Here is a 21,337-nt window from a genome sequence, read left to right as displayed (position 1 = left end):
CTAAAACAATTACAAAAAAAAAGATTCATGTACAAAGTGCATGTTCAAACAAACACAAGAACAAAATAAAAATCAGGTTACAAAAAATCTCAAAATATGTACATATATCACTGGTATTCGTTACCAGAATTAAGGATTTTCTTAATACCTTTGAAAGACTTTCGCGCATTTGCGTCTTTTTACCAACAAATGCATTATGCTTATCGCGTTGTAATGTCTACAAAATATTGAAGTATAGCTCATGTGAACAATTCTTAACATTGTGAATGTACCCCATACTATCTTTTACATTATTTAAATTAGATACAGATTCAACTTTCTTCATTATTCGGATAGCTGAGAAACACTTCTTAAATGGAAGACCAAGATTTTAAATGAAAAATAGAAAATGTACTTGACCTTACTTCACTTGACCCTGTACATACTCAAGTAACATACGAGTTTATAAATCTACCATTTTTTTTTTCTTTTGTTGTGTAATGTATATTATACCATGATTTGAGTATCACGAGCCCTGGTAACACCTCATGAGAATTATTTCTAATTTTCTTACTGAATCAAATGATCTATATGAAAATAATTGTATACATACCAAGTGAAAGGAATTTTGGATACCCTAAGATATACAGCTGGTAAATAATGATATTGCATGTTAAATTTTCAGTTATATCTTGATTAGAAGAATATCAGTTTCCAACATGTCATATTAATTTTCATTCTAATTACATTTTGAGCATTATCAGAAACATTTGGAAAGAATCAATCACAAAAAGGTGTTGATATATAAATTTATGTCTCTTACATTTTTAAGCAACAGTAAAACAAAATCAACGCTCATTGTAAATTCAGGTATTCTTCTTTCATTATTTTTTCATGCGTCTGTTTAACAAGTATTATATTCTAATTTCATTTTGTATGCACTAGTTATCGAAGATGCGGGGGTTTAGAGTTTTTGTCCTGTTCATCCGTCCATCTGTATGTTTGTCTGTTTTCTGCTTGTCACCTCATCTGTTTGTCTGCAAAACTAACTTTTATCTTGCCCATATTTTTTGAGTGGGTGGGACTATGGCTTTCATATTTAACAAGTTCCTTGTAACAAAACCTTTCTTACGATTTCACCAAATTTGACGCCCTGACCTTAAACATCAAGTTTGATCCAATCTTATCAGGATTTTTCAAACTGTAACATCGCTTATAACTTGTACAGTTGGAATTAGGGCTTTCATACTTAAGATGAGTATTTATTGTGACAAGACCTTTAAGCTGGTATAAATAATTTTTGAACTTATAAATAGAGTTTGACCCACTATAAGAAAAGTTTTATCCTTGGCTATAACTTTGGAACAGTCAGAATTAGAGCTTTCATTTTTCACAGGTGTATTCCTTGTGATCTTTCTTTCGAAAGCAACAATTTTGACTTGATGTCCTTCTATGACCTAAAGGTTTGTCTACCAATTCAGTTTGAAAAACTGTAGCTCTCTCTTTAAGCTGCAATACGGGACATCAGTGTTTCACGAACACATCTTGTTTAGAATTGGTATCCAGTTCCCTAACTACTTTTGTAGCAATGAATACAAAGACGGTGCTGTTACTTGTTGCAATTTTGTGCATGACCAGAGGTGACTCTCCAAAACCAAAGACTTTCCGCCATGACTACGCCAATTACAAAAATGTCTGCCGGGAAATGGATTGGGTGCCAAAGTGTGAATGTCATACGGAAACCAAGGAAGGTAATAAATTCATAACAAAATCATGATTGGCAAAGTAAGGGATACATGTAGGTAATATATAAAAAGATATAATTATTATTAATGTAATTTTGGAGAGCGCAGATAGCGTTTATAAACTGTACCAAGACATGTCTCTTAAAGCCAAAACCGTGGCATTTGGTGTGTCTAGACTCTGATGTCACAGACGTCATATATTAGTAGCATTATCAAACAGAGGCATGGATGTACAGTGGTGATTTTAACAAAAAACTTTTTTTTTATTTTATCTGTATTATATCTATTAAATCAAGGCGATTTATTTTTTTTTTCTTCATTTTTGTTATTCTAGTGAGAACGTAACTTAAAAAGCGATGCATTGTAAGTACAGAAGTAACTGCGGAAAAAATCACTTGAATCAATTTTCAATTTTGATTTTTTTATTCAGTGGTGGAGATCTTGCGTCCGTGATATCTAGAAAGAAATTTATTTTATCAAGGTACTACAAGCTTCATTGTGCCATATTTCAATATGGAAAAGATGATGAATTAAACCGAAACTGTAAACTCACATATTTTCATAGGGTCAAATGTTCGAGGAATGGGAAAATAATATTGATTTGTGGGGATTTGATTTCGTTGTTGGGGAATGTTTAGTAGTAATGCGGATGAAATTTAACGTTTTGTGGTTGTCATGAAATCGTGGATCTCTCCATACCTCGAAAACAACGAAAATAAACCCCCTACGAAAATTTAGCATTTCACATTGTTCTGTACATATAAATTTACCTATCTGTTTCTCTCCATTCGTTTTCAAAGGAGTGTTGCATTTTCGGCTTATCAATCAGCTGCTAAAGTTACAAAGTACACGAAACGTGGATCTTCGATACAGTTCTCGTCAACGACGGGAATTCATATGAGAAGACAACAGGGATCTTTACTGCACCTTCTGACGGGACATATGTGTTTACCTGGGCAACATTAACCGATCCAAATAAAATGGATCATCCCTACCTGAAGGTTAACGGTCACTATAAAGTATTTACAGCTTTCAATAATTCCGCCACGTCACAGAGATTTTTGAGCAGCGGCTCTAATACAGTTCTAGTTCGACTGAAGAAAGGTGACAAAGTCAACATTGCTTCCGGATATGCATGGAGCTACATATGCAAGAGAGAAATTTACTTCATTTTCTGGATGGAAGATGCACTAATTGTTTCGTTCTAATCGACTTATCCCGCTGAAATTAAATTCTAAATGTAAAAGAAACCTATTGTTGTTATCTTTAACACTTCCTTAAATCCTCAATTAAGATTCATGTTAAGGGAATATGCAATAATCACACAAAATTACTGGTTCAGTGATTGCTTAATTGCCGTTTGCCTAATACGTATAATGTACGGTTACATGTAGTAAAAAAGACGACTTTTTTAAAAAAGATATGTCACCTTTTGTAAGAAAACCTAGGTTATGGGTAGACATACATTCGATATTTAGAATGTTTACAGAGAATTTATGGTAAAAAAATAAAAGTAATCGTTTCCACAACTTCCGTGCTAGCTTTTAAATGCTGAATTATACTAGTATATATCCATTTATATATTTTCAACATAGCATTTACCTATACCAGATTGGGTCTAAGTAATCAACAAATGTTAAAACAAAATTACTATATAAGTTATAAATAATGGTATTTTTATCTTCTGACTGTAAATTCTTAATGAGAAGAGTCCCATGTTATGGCATCCAATTCGATATTTAAATATATTGGATGATGTTTTATTAATTACATGTAACAATATTCTTTTGACATCAATATTCATACGTTGATTCGATGTATCCCCTTGAACTCGAGATAAGATACCACAGAATCTTACACATTTGGGATATTTTATAAGAGAAAAACTCTAATGGTAATTAAACAACAAAACATGGTAATGAACATGATTTCAGCATCCCTATTGTCAATTCTTTTATTTATAGAATAAGAGCATTTTTATGAGAGCAGTTGTACAATATGCTCTTGTATATCGAATCATAGGAAGATACATGTATATATCCTTTATGCAAGAGTTTAAGATGTATTGCTTCACATGTATGTAACTAAAGGACAGAAAAATCTGTAAAAATATTTAGAAAAACAAGCATCTGTAAAAACGAAGAATTTATCCAAAAAAGTTTATTATGTTGATGATACACCAAAGGTTTCCAAAGGGCAACATTTGATTTGATTGTAATTCTTTCATTATCAAAGATTACATATTAAAAGTGTATCAATATCATTTAAAAGCTTGTTAAATTTACTAATTAATGATCCTAATTTAGACTTTTATATTTTATCTAATTTAAAATTATCAATATTTAATGTAAATATAAGTGCATTTCTATTTTATAAATCAACTTTTTTTTGTTTCCCACATCTCAAAGTCATTATTTTGTAGAAGGTAGAAAAAGGATTGAACTTAAAAATAAATCTTGTAATTCAAAAGTTACATCCATGTGTCCTTACCCTATCCTCAGTGAAATTCATGAAATGCACTCCACAACCCTAGGTAAGTATTGGGTAAAATCGGCAGTAATTGGGATGCGAAGAGCATTTTGAATTTCAAATATTTGGGAGGGAGGGTGGGAAATTTCACCCTCATGCAAACAAATGAATACGTCAGATATACATGTGTGTATAACAAAGAACGTTACTTGAATGGTACTAGCTCATTTCCTCAACTGCAGTAGAATCGAAAGTGAGGCTTGAGGCTTTGCATTACAAACTATCACTGAGGATGTTACCCTATCCTCAGTGAAATTCATGAAATGACAACCCTAGATAAGTATTGGGTAAAAATCGGCAGTAATTAAATGTTAATCGGACTTATTTGAATATATCCGTGACACGATTACAGAAAAATCATACATCTTCTCCCAATACTCAAAAATAAAATAAAAAATAGAGGAATACAAATGTTCACATATGATTTAATAATAAAAAGGAAAGTACAGTTGCATATCATTACAATATAATTTCTCACACAAGAAGAAAGACATAACCATGTCATGCGGATATGTGACAAAGATACTGAGATACTGACAATGTATACTTTAAAGGAATGCAGGGTGAAGGGCATCGAAATCGGCATGTTTATTGAAGAAGGAATTTACATTTTCCAGGGTCTTATCATCGGCTGCTTTTACCAAATTATCGGCCACCTGACTTGCATCTTTAATGGCACATGCCCTAGTGTAATAATGGGCTGTTATCTCTGATGACCATCCAACATGCTGCATAATTCCACGCGTATCAGTTTTACTTTCGGCATACGCGAGGGTTACGGCGCAGCCTGCTCGCATGCTGTGAGGAGTTTCTCCCTCAAAAATTCCTAAGGTCACTAAATAACCTCTGAATCTATCGTAAATTGACGAGTAAGACACCGGCTTATCAAGAACTCGTCCTGATTCCGTAATGACCCTAAACAAATATCCCGATTCTAATGGGATTCCGTGTTTTGATGAGAATTGAAAGTACGATTCAAGACCATGGACAGGGCAAATTGTCAAATCATTACATCGTTTAAGTACAAATGTGTTTGATTTTGTGGGACCACCCCTTAACGTTTTGCCGAAAGTGTGCATGAAGACAAATCCGCTATTGTCAGTTAATCTTTTTACCTCCTGTGATAATACTATCGCCACGTCACTCGCTCTGTCGCCGGCAAAAAATTGTAGCTTGATCAATGCTTGATCTCTCTGTAAAACATATTTTTCTCGCAATGATATGTCATCCCTCTTTATTTCTCTATTTATGTATTGTGCAATAGAGCGTATTTTATCTACGAAAATAGGTTTTGCTTGTTTTGGCACTACGTGAGCTCGTGCTTGTTCCTCTTTAATAGCTTTCAAGTAAAGCTTAACTGTATCCGAAGCCGCCGGGTTTCCCACACCGAGAGAAGGGTTCCATTCTCGACCTCTTCCCGACATGTCAAAAATATCAATCAGCTGTTGAATAATATTAGATTTTTGCAAGATTTAGAATGAATTTGTGTTTTGCCAGTTCTATCTTTCCACACTAAAAATCTCTTAATGTCATTTGGAGATGCACTAGTTAGACTTGGTTTCTCGGGTAGATGTTCGAGAAATGTTTTTAAAGTACTGGCGAGGGAGGACTTTTTCTTCTGGTGTGGTGAATTGATGTTCTGATTATGAAGTGTAGATAGTCTTTCATCAATCTGCTCTAGATTAATTACTTCAGCCTGAAATAATATTAAATAAAGCATAACCTATGTGCCATTAAAGTCCATTTCAAACCTTTTTTATCCAGAACGAACCCATTTTTTGAGGGAATTTCTAGAACACCCGTTTGACCCTTTACACCTACTGTGGTTGATGAAATGATAAACTGTTTTAGTATTGGGTACCAAATAGGGGTTTCTTCAAGAACCGGGGCGATAAAAGTGCATTGCTTTACGTGCTGGTCTTTTAGAAATTTTAATAAAGGAAGAATAATATTAAATGGCGGATTGACATAGGGGTTTTCTTCCTTTATAATGTCCTGTGCAAAAACATTCACACCCGCTGAAAAAGGTGATGGTGAGGGTGTAAAATGTCTCAAAGGAACACCTTCGGGTGTTTTCATTGTATTGGAATCTAATGACATAAGATCTACCGTATGTGGTCCGAAAGCCATTTCCACTAATGCCCATGATTTGTCACTAAGTTTTGAGTCCGTTAAAGAAATCGAGCGGGATGGCGCATCTGCTTTATTCTGATTTGAGGCAATATAAGTGAGATGCAAGTCAATATTATGATTGTAAGTTAGCGTAAACAATGATTTCATTATATCATTGAGAGGTTTGTTACGGGCCCCCTGGTTTTCCCATGCGGCAATGACGGAGGTGTTATCTGTCATTATGTCGACCCGGTGATTGTGAACAGAGCTGTCCAACGATTGGAGCGCCTTTATCAATGCTTCAGCCTCTTTGAGATGAATCGGTCGTTTATCATTGCTATCCCAGAAATCGCCAAAGGTTAATGTTTCTTGCTCTGCTGACATGACCGAAACGCCGTATTTGAAAAGAGACGCGTCTGTGGCGAGTGTAATTTGTTTATGCAGTTCTCGTCGCCATGGCACATATGTGCCCCAGTTGTCTATAAAATTCCAATGCTCTATTTCTCGTTTAAGGTCACCTGTAATTGGAATTAGACGAGAGTTCTTTAGACCACGCGATATAGCTGCATTGACCTCTCGGCAGTACAACCTTGCAGCTGGCACGACTAAGTTCATCGATACGCATTTTCCTGCAAATTTCTGCAAAGTTTTGACATCGACTGTCTCAGAATTTAAGATATGGTTTCTGAGCGTAATAAATGACTGTTTTTTATCGCATGGTAAGATGAAAGCCTGCTTGGCGGAATCGACTATGAAACCGAGAAATTTCAATTCTGTAGACGGAAAAAGTCTACTTTTTTTCAAACACAATGTATACCCTAGACGGGTTAAGAGTTCTAGCATGACACAACTGACTTTGCTTATATCACTTTCAAATGAGCCCCTTCTGTTAGAAGCCACTAATAAACGATCATCTATGTACTGCAAAGTGATTATGCCCAATTCCCTCAAAAACGTAGTTACTTGCATGCCAATAGTTTGGTAAACAAAAGCGGAAGCTTTCCACCCAAAAGGTTTACGCAATATGTAAATACCCAACCACCAAACTGGAAACCGAAGTAAGTTTCTGAGCCCTGTGTTAGCCTGACGTGGTCATAACCAGACTTCTCATCGCATGCGACCATAAGAACATCTTTTTCAACGAGGCGGGGAACATGTTTAAGATTTTCTAATTGAAATGGGCAATCTTTTATCCAAAGATTTAGATATCGTTCGTCATGACACAATCTTGGTTTGCTAGGTTCTATGGTTAACGGCATGACTACTTTCGGCAATTCACACTCACCCAGTTTTCCCCAAAGACGAATCGAACCCGATTGCAACCGATTCAGAATTTCTTTTGATATGAATTCTAAGTAATTTTTACAGGTTGTGGAATTGTTGAAAAAGGCTCTGGGGGGTTCTGCAGAATTATAAGCTTTCCCTTTGAAATTTCCTTTGAAGGTTTGAAAGAAATCTTGCACATGTACACCTTCCGATATCCACCTTACGACGTTTTCCGGTAAATGTTTCGGAAGCTTTAACCACTCATCTTTACACACATTAAGACCCCCTGCTACGAAATTATCGGGGTCACGTAAGGGTAAACTTCCAAGATTAGTTGGAATACTGTTCTTTAACTCTTTTGAGGGGTTGGAGCGGACTGCAGGTGTGGGCTTGTCCTTGTTTAATGTCACCCAAGTTGGATGCGTCCTTACATCTTTCAAAGCAGCAAGTGGGTTAAAATTAACATTCATCTCCCATTCTGGCGCTGATAATGGTGGAAGGTTATGAATTTCCACAACGCCCTATAATACAAAATGAATTATTAGGCTCTTGAGGAGCATCCAACCGGGTCAAAAACAAGGGAACAAGCCACACACCTGCAGTCCACGTGAACAAAAGTTCACTAAGGAATCAGTGTCCCCGGACTGCGGTGAAGGCTTGGATATTAAAAACAAAATTCATATTTCCACTTTTATTAAAGCAAATGAAATGTATTTACTGCAAATACAAATTCAACAAAATTTACTGCGGTGTTGATACATGTATGACAGAAAAGTTTTTTTTTTTTTTTTTTTTTTTTTCTAACGCAGACTGAAAATGAATGGTCTATTTGTTTTTAGCAATTTTCATTTTCTCACAATCTTTGATAGCGTGTTCAGTTGAATTGCAAAAATAGCATTGACCTCGGGGTCTCCAACGGTTCTGCCTGTTGCCCGAGAATCTACGATTAAACTGGTAATGGTACATCCCTGAATTAGGCCACCCGGTCATAGTTTGGGGCATGAAGTACGGCATTTGAAGCGGAGGGTAAAGACTCTCAAGAGGCGAAGCCGATTCTGCGGTTTTGGCCGAGGAAGTCGTCGAGAGTTTATCCTCAACTTGTTTTTCTTTCAGGCACTTCGCCATAGCTTTAACCACGATGTCGGATGCCTTACCGCCGAGTACGCTGAGAGTTAGGGTGGCTATATTAACCTCGCCCTGGTGCCTATTGGCTTGCCTGCACAACTCTTCGTAAACGTCTGACTCAGGGTCGTTATGCTTTCTAGCTTGTTTTGATAGCTCATCGAGGGTTAAAAGTAGCAATGCCTCATTTGGTTTAGATTGTAGGGCCAGACTTCTCACCTTTTCCTTAAGGTCTTTTACGGTGTCCTCTTTGATTTTCTCTAGGTTTTCAATCCTCTGTTTAAGAGTTGTCCTCTTTCTTTTACTCGTCGACGGCCCCTGTTCATCCTCCTCCTCCTCCGTGTCCTAATCAAAATGAGACTTGAAATTAATTTGGAATCATATTGTATTTCTTTCGCTTTATTTTCATTAATGACATATTGAACAACTTTGTTTGGGGTCACACCAAAATCGAATCTCGATGGTTTAACACGCTAAATTTAATGTGTAACACGTGTGTAGGAATTTTTCCTCCGTTAGCCCCTCCCTTTTCAGAGTGCAAAAGGTTAAATTAATTAAATACACTGACCTCTTTGTCTTGGAGATCATGGCCTTGTGGTTGACCAATCTCATTGGCCAAGAGAATGGCAACGTGTGCCAGTTTCCTCATTGAGTCTTCACATACAGGCGCTCCCGCCAAGTCAAGCAGTAGATCCGCGTCATCGTCTAGTAGATTTTTCAGATGTCTTCTTAATTCTTCTACTGACATTTCTTCTATCCTTTCATTGGACTTAAATCTTGCATACTCCATTCTTTGGCTCACTTTAAGATCTTTGAATTTTTTCATCAATTTCAATGTTACGTTTTTGTTTCTAAGGTCATGACGCCTTTTGAGAATAGTAGGTGGCATCTGCAAAATACATTTGAATGTCTTTTGAACAATTTACACAATTGAAATGTAAGGCGATGAAATAAGTCACAATATACTAAGAAACTTGAAATAAACTAATGTATCCTGCATTTCTTTCTGGTGTTCAACATGGCCGACCACATGTGTCGCGAAATTTTCAGACAAAAGATATGGCAATCAGCCTCAATCAAAGAAAGTTGTGACTTCATCAAAGTCTAAATGTCATTGCTTAAATCACAAGCTAATAGGACTAATCAAGTCCTAGGTGTGAACACATCATGTTCTAACACCCACTTTAAATGAAAAAATATTTACCTTGAGTGATATGCGTCCGTCCGGGTCGGCAGTAGAATCGAAAGTGAGGCTTGAGGCTTTGCATTACAAACTATCACTGAGGATGTTCAATGTTACCAATGTATAAGGCTAATTCTATATTTCCCCAATAATTCAAGAACTAAGCAAAATATCAAAAATCTAAGATACAGTTTTGTGAACACACATTTGAGACGCAATCTAGCCAGTATTCAAAAAGGTCAATATATAAGGAAGCTGAGTCCTTTGAAATAATACCACCAACTGTCTGATTTTACTTTACAGTAGAGGGCAAAAACCTGTTACACAACAAATTCTGCCAAAGCTAGAAATATATGACACCATGGAGAGTAAGCTCTGGATAGTTGTCACTTATCCATATTTAATATGCATATTTTAAATTACACGAATGGGGGGTTCTTTTCTATACTCAGTATTTAGGTGCTTTTAATTAAGTAAAATAATTACAAGAATTGGATGTTCTTTTCTATATTTAGGTTCTTTTAATTAAGTAAAATAAGAAAGGTTTCCTGGCAAAATGACAAAAACTTAGTCCCACCTCCTGTTTCATTGTCGTTGGTGACCTGTTGTATTTCCTTCCCTAAATCTAGAGTCTCTGTAGTTTAATTAATGGTAACCTCTGTGTGACTAGTAAAGAATTCCCCAAGTGGTCACAGTGATTAATTGCATCTTTCATGAGCAAGCAGTCACAGATCAAATCAGAAATTTCAATAACGGCACATGCACATGTGGCAGTGTTTATGTTTGGTTATTGTTAAATAATTAGTAAACCATTTAATATTCAGCAAGAATTTTTCATGCATTATAAAGTTGTGATTAGCCAAAAATCTCAAAATTGACAACATTCTTGAAAAAAACATTTGTTGCATCCTTAAAAAAGGTAACTCTTAAGCAAGTCTTTGTCTGTATTTCCGCTTGTATATTTTTTTATCAGTTAGTAGTATGTCCATCAAAACTTACAAGAAGTGCATAGATAGTAGAATTGGCATTCTTGCAGACTGACTGTTGAAAAGGAGCGAAAAAAACAAGATATGTTTCTGAAACAGTGATGCCCCCCGTATAGCTACATAGCAAAGACTAAACTTTTCTTCCATGCAAATTTAATATATTGGTACCAAAAGTAGGGTATTTCATAATTTTCAATGGAAATACAATGGTGAAGTGTGAAAGTAGGCCGAGGTTAAAGTTTTTTTCATAAGTACAGAAATTTCCAATGTCAAGGTCAAAAGATCAAGGTAATGGTATCTTAAGAAAGGTTTTGCCATAAAAAATACATATGTGAAGTATGGAAGCCCTACCCCTAACCCTTCAAGAGTTATGGCCAAGGCTAAAAAAATTAAAAAGTAGGTCAAATTCCAAGGTCAAGGTCAAAGGGAAAAAGGTCTTGCTATCAAATGAAAGGTCTTGTTACAAGAATTAGATATGTAAAATATGAAAGCACTAGCCATCCATTAAAAGTTATTGTCGAGGGTTGTTTTTTAAGAGTAGGCCAACCTGTTTGGTTTTGTTCATTGTATTAGTATCTTATAAAAATTTTGGAAACTGTATTTAGCTGCAATACGGATAACTAAATAACATGTTTTTGTTAAGAAAAAAACATTATGAAAATTTTCGTTAATACTGCTTACTATCCAGCTTTATTACACTTACTCTTTACATTGTACCCAGTCTTAATAATTACTGTTGGAATGAGTTGTACGAGTGTTTTATTGCATTAAATGTAACTTGTTCCTTGCGTTAAGTGTTTACCATTCAGTTTATAAATTGAACATAAAACATTATAAAGTTTTCGAGACTATATTTCATGCAACTCAATTAACATATTTAAACATTGATCACAAATACCAGGTATATTGTGCTGTCTGCAAAGATACCCTTACCTGCAGGCAAACTGTATGATATATTTTCCTGGTGTGTATTGTTTGTATGATTTAAATCATTAATTATGATAAAGTTTTCATCACATTTAATTTAATAAGGAGTTCAGAGGTCATTGAATGTTTCAAAAACCTTCTCTAACACAGATAATTTCGTATAGAAATATATTAAAAATTATCAACTTTGCTAATTTTAAAATATGACAGTACTACTAAAAAGAACATTTAATATTCCACGGAAATATATTTTGTTGTAATACAATCTTAAGTTTTAATTGATTAATTTTTTGTTCAATATTACCTGGTATTATGTTGTATTTGTCTATACAAACATACTTATATTCTGCAAACAATTTTTGTTCTAAGATCATTGTAGAAACAGACAAATAACAAACTTATTGAATTAAACAAATATTAAGACAAATTCAATTTATTTTAAAAACCATTCAACCTAGTTTGAGCTTAATAACAAATACCTTGTCTGGTTATTTAAAAATTTTCATTGCTGTGGTAGAGGAAGGGATAAATGAATGTTTTTTTAAAGGCTAGGCCTTGAATATGAATAAAAACCAATTTTTTTTCTTTCTGCAGTGACACAGGCCTTTGTGATAAACTTCATTCACTATTTAAAATCTTTTATTCAATATCGAGTTGTACATAAATACGCTGTAATGCTTCTATCTACTTTTTCGAATTTTCATTTCCGTGCTTTTCAATGAATAATGTGACCTAAGCCAGTGATACAAGTTAACGCCGTCAGCGAAAGAGGAGTGATATCCCTTTAGGTACAGACCATTTAGGTTGGCCGCATGGCAAAGATTATACCAACAACCCCCTCTGTACGCTTTCTGACAACCATTGCTGTCTTGACGGTCTCGAGTGTAGAATGGTCGACCGTTATGTGTTGCCGGTGAATTGCCTTTTGAAGATATATATGTCAGAGCAATTACTTAAAAACAAGCTTATTTTGTTAAACGTGATTTTTAGTCATTTTTTAAAGAATTTTTTATTGTCTTGCATGAAAATGGGTAATTCTTTTTCTTAAATAGAGAAACTAAAAGTAAAGCATCTTTAATTTTCTGGAAAATTACCTGCGTTTCCCTTATAGTCTCCGACAGTCAAACGATAGCTGGAGGCTTCGTTACCGAGAGAGAATGTTCGATAATATGCATATCTCCTTTTGTTTTGAAAGTCTGAGAGATACACTTTCAGCTAATACCAACCCTGAGATGTCAGCAGATGTATTCGTTGATTACCTGGTTTACAACAAAGAAAATATAATGCATAGGGGAAAATATTACTAGATGAGCATGTTATTAAAATGAATATTTAAGATTTATATTTAACATTTAATTTTTCCCGTTGAAGGTAAAATAACATTGAATTTGAAAAATCATTGACAAAAAATGTAACAGATAAAAAATAGAGAAAAGTGACTTAATTTAGAAATAATATAAAGATGTTAAACTTAAATTATTACAACTAATGTAATAGATAAATCAATTTGAGAGAGAGAGAGAGAGAGAGAGAGAGAGAGAGATTCAGTCTAAGGCACAAATCTTATGGGACTTATGAATAAAAATTGTGATGATTTCTCAAGAACTTCTCCTTTCTTATTTTATTTCATTCTCTCGTTTGTTTTGGTATCTATTTGCTTTACCATTAATTGATTCTTATAACAGATTAAATTTTAAAGAAAAAAGTTGATAAATACATTTCTGTTGAAAAATAATGAAGATAAAACACTGAGCGATCTCACACAAAAAAACTTCAAACAGTAGAAATGTAAGATAAGAGTATAAATGTTGACCTCTTTTACTTACCAATCCAATGTTCTTCACTCGGAACACCAAATCCATACTTGTATTCATTTAACTATCTATTGAATCCAATTTGTCAATTCTGTCGTCCTTGAAAAACCTTATATTATTAAAAAAGATAAATAAAAACGATTCACGAGGGTTGTTCGAAAAGTTCGTGGACGATATCAATCTTCGTTATATTACTCACTAGAAATTTTAAAAAAGCACAATATGTAAAAAAAAAATGTTTTGTTGATGTGTAAAGCTTCATTCCATTCGTTTTAACAGCAATCAGTTTGCTTCATTTTAAAATCAACATGTTTTTACCCGCGGAGCACACTGAACGGCAAAGCAACGTCAAAACATATTGTCAATATTTAAAAATTATTATATCTCTATACATTTCACACAGCATAATCCAATGCCCACTCATTAATTCCTTTTTCTAATACTTGAAATATATTTTTAAAGAATTGCTCTCGTGGTATATCTTCCTATGTTAAGGTTTTAATTTCTTTTATTTCTTAACTCTGCTTTCACAGGATACACAACTCTGAAGCGCCTATGTCTTGTCTTGACGTTCCAACGTTTTAAAGTTTTTATTTAGATTTTTACAATTTAACCGTAGCTTCATAGATTGTCGTCGTCCGATATAGAGTCATTGTCACTCAAATACTGCCTGTACTATGGGTGTTTCAAAATATACGTCACAAATCTAAATGGGCATAATCTGAATATTGAGTATGATACCAAAATTACCAATAGGTAATAGGTAAGCATATTGATCTAAAATTATGATATTGTAAAGTTTTGGGGAAATTGTGATATATACCATTAAGTAACTGACAATTTAATCAGTGATGTCATAATTCCAGCTGTCCTCAAAATGGGGTACAACTCGAAGCAAAAATTTGTTGTAAACTTTTATTCTAAGAACGATATCCTAAATATTATACAGGGTGTGATGATGAAAAATATCCAGACCAGAAAGTGTTGTCTAGTCTACATATATTAATAAGGAATAATTAGAGAGTTTGAACTCAATTATAATGTAAAAATGATTAAAGACAGTTAAATCCTGCCCCTACCAAAAATCAAGAAGAGATGAGAACAATATCAAAGTGAAGTCAATAATTGAGAAAACCTCATGAAAGATAAATCCGAGATTCCTCTTAGTCAAAGGAATCTCAAGTTACATGTTAGATCCGATTACAGGGAAATGGATTGTAACAATTCCGGTAAGTATATCTTATGTTCATGTTTTTAGAAATATAAATTTGAGTCTAGTGTGTCTGCATACAACATTTCAGCATCTAAAGCCAATTGACGTTCAGAGCCTGTTAAAGTTTGCAAGATTGACTGAAAGGAAGGGAGAAAGAAGTGGACACTAATTAACACGTACCAGCCACAATTTTATTTAAATGCAACTTTCAATAAAAATAGATATGAACTTTGGGGGATCTAAAAAGCCAAATGTAAAACAAGAAATGCCTCAAGTATCCTGTTAAGCTTACAAAACAGTGGTCAGAAATTTATAAGCATTAATCTCTTTTTTAGTTATTTAAGACAATGTTTTGAAAGCACTTGGAGAATATTATTTTTAGGATTTGTTGCAATAGTAACCGAAGTGGAGAATATTAGTTACATAGTCTTTTAGTGACAGGGTATGGGATGATACCTGGTTAGTAAATTTCATACCTGGCGAGGCGGAGCCGAGTCAGGTATGAAATTTACTAACCATTATCATCCCATACCCTGTCACTAAAAGACTATGTAACGAATTTACCCCACCGATGTAACATTTACGTTTTATCTGTAGTTTTTAGATGGTTTTCTCTGTTAAGGTCAAGATCTAGTAAATGAAAGGTGCCTACAGATTTATCAAACTTGAGAAATAAATTCCTTTATTGATGCTTTACAACTTTAGCTTGGTCAACTAAGGTGTTTCGGGGCATAATTTTTAGGTAAACAAGATGAAAAACTGTACATTTCACTGTCATTTTTAATGAAAAATTAAGAAAACTGGTCAAGAAAATGGGAGTTTTTTTCGTATTTGGCAAAGGAAATGTATCAAGATTGCCTACAGTCTCTCAGAAAATGGAAATTAGTATGTTCATGGCCTCTTCTTTAAATCAATATCAAATTTAATATAAGTATCCGGTTTACTTTTCATATGATTTCAAGTTGAATGACTTGAAAATACCATATTTTCTACATAACTCTGCTAAAGCCGTAAAGTACGGGAAAAAGAAAGTTGAAATTGATTATGACGTCATAATGGATCTTGCACCAAAAAATTAGTCTAAAATTATTTACTAGATCTTGACCTTAAATCCTTCATCACGCTTATACTGTGCCTATTCTGACGTCACGTTTGTGTTTGTGACGTAATACATCGACCGGGTATAGATTACAACTGACCGGGTATGGATTTACAACTGACCGGGTATAAGAAATCCACCGCTTTCACGTGACAGACTTCAACCAATCGTAAGCCAGGATTTCACGGAAAAATCGGCAGAGGTGGGGTAATGCTGGATACTTCTAACTCAAAAAAAAATTTGACTATATGCTGATTAAAATGAAAATAAAATGTGTATGTAGCTTTTGTTGTCATTTATCTATTTGTATGTAGATGTGTGACATATATTATGAAACACCCTGTACATGTACAACTCGCTTGTGACATATTTTCTTGATTCCTCCAACATTGTTATAGTTTATTCAGGGTTTTTCCTGAGTAAAACACAAAATTGCTTCGTTATCTGCTGCTCCGTGACGTTCTAAAACGTCATCGTTTTTGCCGTTTTCAATATGGACTACCTATCTTCTCAAGTTGATTTCTTTTCAAGAAAGTAAAATGTAAAGCCATAGTTTGGTATACGAATCGATGTAACAATTCTTGATTTGAATGTTTAGATTGTCTTTCGATTTTGCTCCATTTTACAGAAAATATTATTACAGACATTATAAAGTGTATTGTCTGTAACTTACTAAATTTTGACCTGCTCCGCTATCCGATTTTTGAATTTCTAAAATCTGGATAAATTTTGAATAAATCGTAATATTTTGGAACAAATTAATATTAAAAATCATTTGGATTTATTGTAAAAATATCTCTACCAAATTTGGATAACATATGACGTCAAATAAAAAAAAAGATATGATAGCTGTCCACAAACTTTTCGAACAACCATAGTGTTTCAAAATTAATCGTTGAACAATTAAAATATGATATAATTTTAAGGATTTCCATCCCTAATGGGACCAATTTCCCTACCTTTAAATGTCCGTCAAGTACATAATACTCTGATATTATATTTAAGCATTTTATAGTGGAAAAGGATTGACGCGAGAAAATTTAAAAAATTTCATTAATTAAGCAGTACTTAATTAACAAAGATTGCATTGAAGTCTATGGGGAAAAGCATTTTTTTTTCAAAATAAAAATTCAAATACTTCGAATATCAATAATGCATAGAAAGTTTAGAAATAAAATGACAATTGAAAACAAATTTTTTTTACCGGCTACAATTTTTTAAATTGATTTTTGGCTCACCTGAGCCGAAGGCTCAAGTGAGCTTTTCTGATCACATTTTGTCCGTCGTCCGTCCGTCCGTTTGTCCGTCCGTCTGTAAACTTTTCACATTTTCGACTTCTTCTAAAGAACCAATGGGCCAATTTTAACTAAACTTGGTACAAAGCATTCTTGGGTGAAGGGGAGTTTAAATTGTTAAAATGAAGGGCCAAGTCCCCTTACAAGGGGAGATAATCAAGAAAAGACAAAAATACGGTGGGGTCACTTAAAAATCTTCTTCTCAAGAACCACTGGACCAGGAAAGCTGAAACTTATGTGAAAGCATCCTAGGGTAGTGTAGATATTGAATTGTTAAAATCATGACCCCCGGGGGTAGGGCGGGGCCACAATAGGGAATCAAAGTTATACATAGAAATATATAGAACAATTCTTTTAAAATCTTCTCAAGAACCACTGGGTCAGGATTTGAACTTATGTGGAAGCATCCTTGGGTAGTGTAGATATTAAATTGTTAAAATCATGACCCCCTGGGGTAGAGCGGGGCCACAATAGTGAATACAAGTTTTACATAGAAATATATAGAACAAATCTTTAAAAATCTTCTTCTCAAGAACCACTGGGCCAGGAAAGCTGAAACTTATATGGAAGCATCCTTGGGTAGTGTAGATTCTAAAGTTTTAAAATAAAAAAAGGAAGGGGGCATGATAGGTAGAGCAAGAGGGGGGATCTTGTAAAGATCTGCATCACCCAAGTTACTCAGTTGAGCGATGTGGCCCATGGGCTTCTTGTTTATTTTTATTAAAAAAAATTTATATTTATATTATATTTATTTTAAAAAAAAGGAGATAATTCTTGCCAAAATTCAAGGTCATGAATTAGGATACATCCCACTATACATACTAACAGTAATAAATAGGAAGTATGTCTAAATAAACTGAGTATTCAATGCCTACTTATCTGTTATGTTTTCAATTTCAATGGATTTGTTCCTATTAAGTATTGAATATCTTAAATTCAAAGTGAACACAAACCCCTGAAAATTCCAGAGGTGGGATCAAGTGCTTAGGGGAAGTGAGCGTCCCTTACTGACAGATCACACACGCCCTCTTTGTATTGAAAAGTAAACAAAACAGTCTATATTCAACCTCTTGTTTAAAGAAAGGATTACGAATAGTATTTATCAAAAATTAAAAAAATAAATATTGTTTTTACCGTCCAACCATCACCGGAAGTCGTCATGTCACAATAAATCTGAAATCCGCTGGTTCCCTTAGGGTAAATTGTGTACACACTGCTTTTGGTATAATTGGACCATAGTAAACCTTGGCAATCATTTGGTAAGAATGGCACTAAAAATACATTTATCAGTATTATAGTTTTCCCCCTGCAATTCTATATATTATTTGTTATTTCTTTTGTTTAACGACTTTATAATTTCATTTTTTATTATTTGTATTTTTCTCCCTGAAATTTATATGTTCAAGGTAAAGTACAAATTAAATTAATCAACATTCTTTTAAATCAAACAATCGGAATATACTTATAAAATGCCAAAAGTGATATATTTTCCTGAATTATGGAAAGCCATGATACAATACAGATGGCGAAAACAGAAACTTGCATTTTCTAACAGGAGTTTTTTTTCCTCACCGAGGAGAGAAAAATGAATAATTTTAATAATCAGCACTTAGAAGGTACGTGTTGTGAAGTGTGCTTTTGACACCTGAATTTATAGGCGCAGAAGTTGTTTGATTTCATCGATTTTTGAAGTATATTTGAATGGTGTTTTGCCTTGAAACACAGAGTTGAAAGACTGCAGCATTGAAATTTTGGATGTTCTTTGTTACAAAAATACAAAACAAAAAACCACTAAGACCTGGTTATAAATTTCATCCAGCTTAGTTTTTGGGTTGCAACACAACAATAAGCATCTTACAACCACAACACCGAATTAATAAAAATCTTTTTTGAAGTGATCAGTATGTTGAACATAGATTCTTTTGAAATGGAACCTTAAAGATGAGTCAGCTTATAATTTAAACTGTTAAATTAAGTTATTATTGTTCGTGAAATTTATTGGAGATCCCTGAGTTCAGAAAAGATTCAAAGAAACATGGAGGTTTACTGCATGATGTACGACTTTTAAAATTAATTGATATGTCAAGCATTGACAATATTTTATTGGAACTTTATTTCAATGATAAACAATGATTAAAAATTATTTGGATTTATCTCAATTTACCACAAAGACAATTTCTTTGAGTTAAGTTCGAAAATTTCGTCGTGGAAATACATTTTTTTAAATCATAGTTTGCGTTTTATTATCATTATGGAAGCAATACCACTTCCCTGTTTCTATATTATTGTCTTTCATAACAAGGGGTTGTCAAAAAAAGTTTTTTTCATGGTTATATACATTGATGTTATAATACTGTTGCCTTACTTGGCTCCTTTTAAGGATTTAAGGATTGTTACTTGTATGAAATAATTTGATGTGAATATTTTCACTGATATATGCAAGGAATGCTTCAGAATTCTATTGCACAAAAAATATAAATTAACAAATAATGCAATAATTAAAAGTTACAAAATTATTCTTAAACCAAGAATGATTTGCAATATTGACTTTTAAAGTTTCAGTTTCTTTGAAGAATGCAATTAAGGCATTATCATCCAACTTTGAAAAGCACAATTCATAAGTTACACTCCATATTTCATTTTAAAAAAAATAATCAAAATAGTGTTACAATAAACATACATGTATTTTCTTACGTTTTCTTTTGCTTATTTTACTTGATATTCCGATAGCAAAAACTGCTGCATACAAACAAATATGTCTTATCACCATAATTGACAACGTTAGAATGCAAACTATGGGTCTTGATATTTTGTCATGACTGTGTCTTATTGCATTTTTCATGCATTTTATTGATCGACAGCAAGAAATATAATCTTTGTTTGTCAACTTTAAAGGCTTAATATCGTGAATGATAGACTAAAGTGCAATTTTCTGGATTACTTAAAACTATACTAGCAATTTTTATAATGGCGATTTTTTCCAGATTACTAAGGTTTAAAAGTGTTTCCTTTTCAATTATCTCCAAAACATTATCCTAATAATGTTTCCACTTTTAAAATGTGTTTATAATCGAATTATTGAATTTCTTAGCTGGTAAACGTATTCATTCTTGCAAGTCAAAATTGTTTCCAATCTTATTAGAAAATAAATCAATCATAAAATTCTTTCAAGGCTCAAAAATTAAATAGAACAAAAGTCTACCTAAAAGTTGTGTACCTAAAAAAATGTAAATCTTTATTTTAGCTAGAAAAAAATAAACCATGCAGACATTACTCTACTTAAATTGCTCCTATATTATAACACTACTGGTGGTTTTTATTTTAATCTAATCCTAACTTCTTTTAGAGTGTTGAATTTTGATGACAGGGAGAAAAAAATCATTTCTCTGAATTCACATCATAGCTTTGTCTTTACGATTTCCTTTCTTAGAACAATTAGAATCAATAACTACAGCAAAGCTTGTTGCAAAGCAACGGGTAGGTCTTCCGTCCTGTTTGACCAGAAATCTTTTTGATTTTGAAATAAAAAAAGTAGTGCCGTATCTTGGGATTTAAATCCTCCAAACCAGCGTTGAATACTGCAAAAGTAAGCCATTTCTGGCTACTTCCAGTATGAACCGAAGTGACGTCGATGGACAGAATATTAAGTTCTATGCTTCCAGTGACAGATATAGCATTACTCGAAAACGTGTCAATAACGGCAAAAATATGCATTTTTACTACTACCGGTTTTTGCCAGAAGTGACGACAGCGGACATATTTTAACAATCTCAATAGATAATACTTGACATTTTAAACAACTTTGCTTCTTTGATGTATTTCAACTTCTCAATACTTTTAAAAATATTAGGAAAAATAATTCTATCCCCATCAGATCCCTTAATTTAGGAGCCAGCCCTTTTTTCGAAATATAATTCGATAAATGTAAAATTTTGTTCTATATGCTTCAACGACATATTTTAAAGTAATATGATATCGCTGAAAAGGTTTTAGAAATTTTAAAATTCTCCAAATGCTTTTTTCGGACCATAGCGAACATCAGCGTGCAGTTTTTTCGGTGAAAATGA

At 33.5% G+C, this 21,337-nt stretch overlaps 1 pseudogene; it reads right to left on the bottom strand.

Annotated features, from left to right (window-relative positions):
• Positions 1–12,529: 12,529 nt before the first annotated feature.
• LOC134240231 (fibrinogen C domain-containing protein 1-like) lies at positions 12,530–20,984 on the bottom strand (annotated as a pseudogene).
• Between the last annotated feature and the right edge of the window lie 353 nt (positions 20,985–21,337).

The sequence above is a fragment of the Saccostrea cucullata genome, unplaced genomic scaffold, assembly GCF_032062105.1.
Source record: "Saccostrea cucullata isolate Sc308-1 unplaced genomic scaffold, CSIRO_AGI_Scuc_v1 ctg1496, whole genome shotgun sequence".
Lineage (NCBI taxonomy): Eukaryota > Metazoa > Mollusca > Bivalvia > Ostreida > Ostreidae > Saccostrea > Saccostrea cuccullata.
The sequence above is the reverse complement of the archived record's forward strand: the minus strand, read 5'-3'. Positions and strand labels throughout refer to the sequence as shown.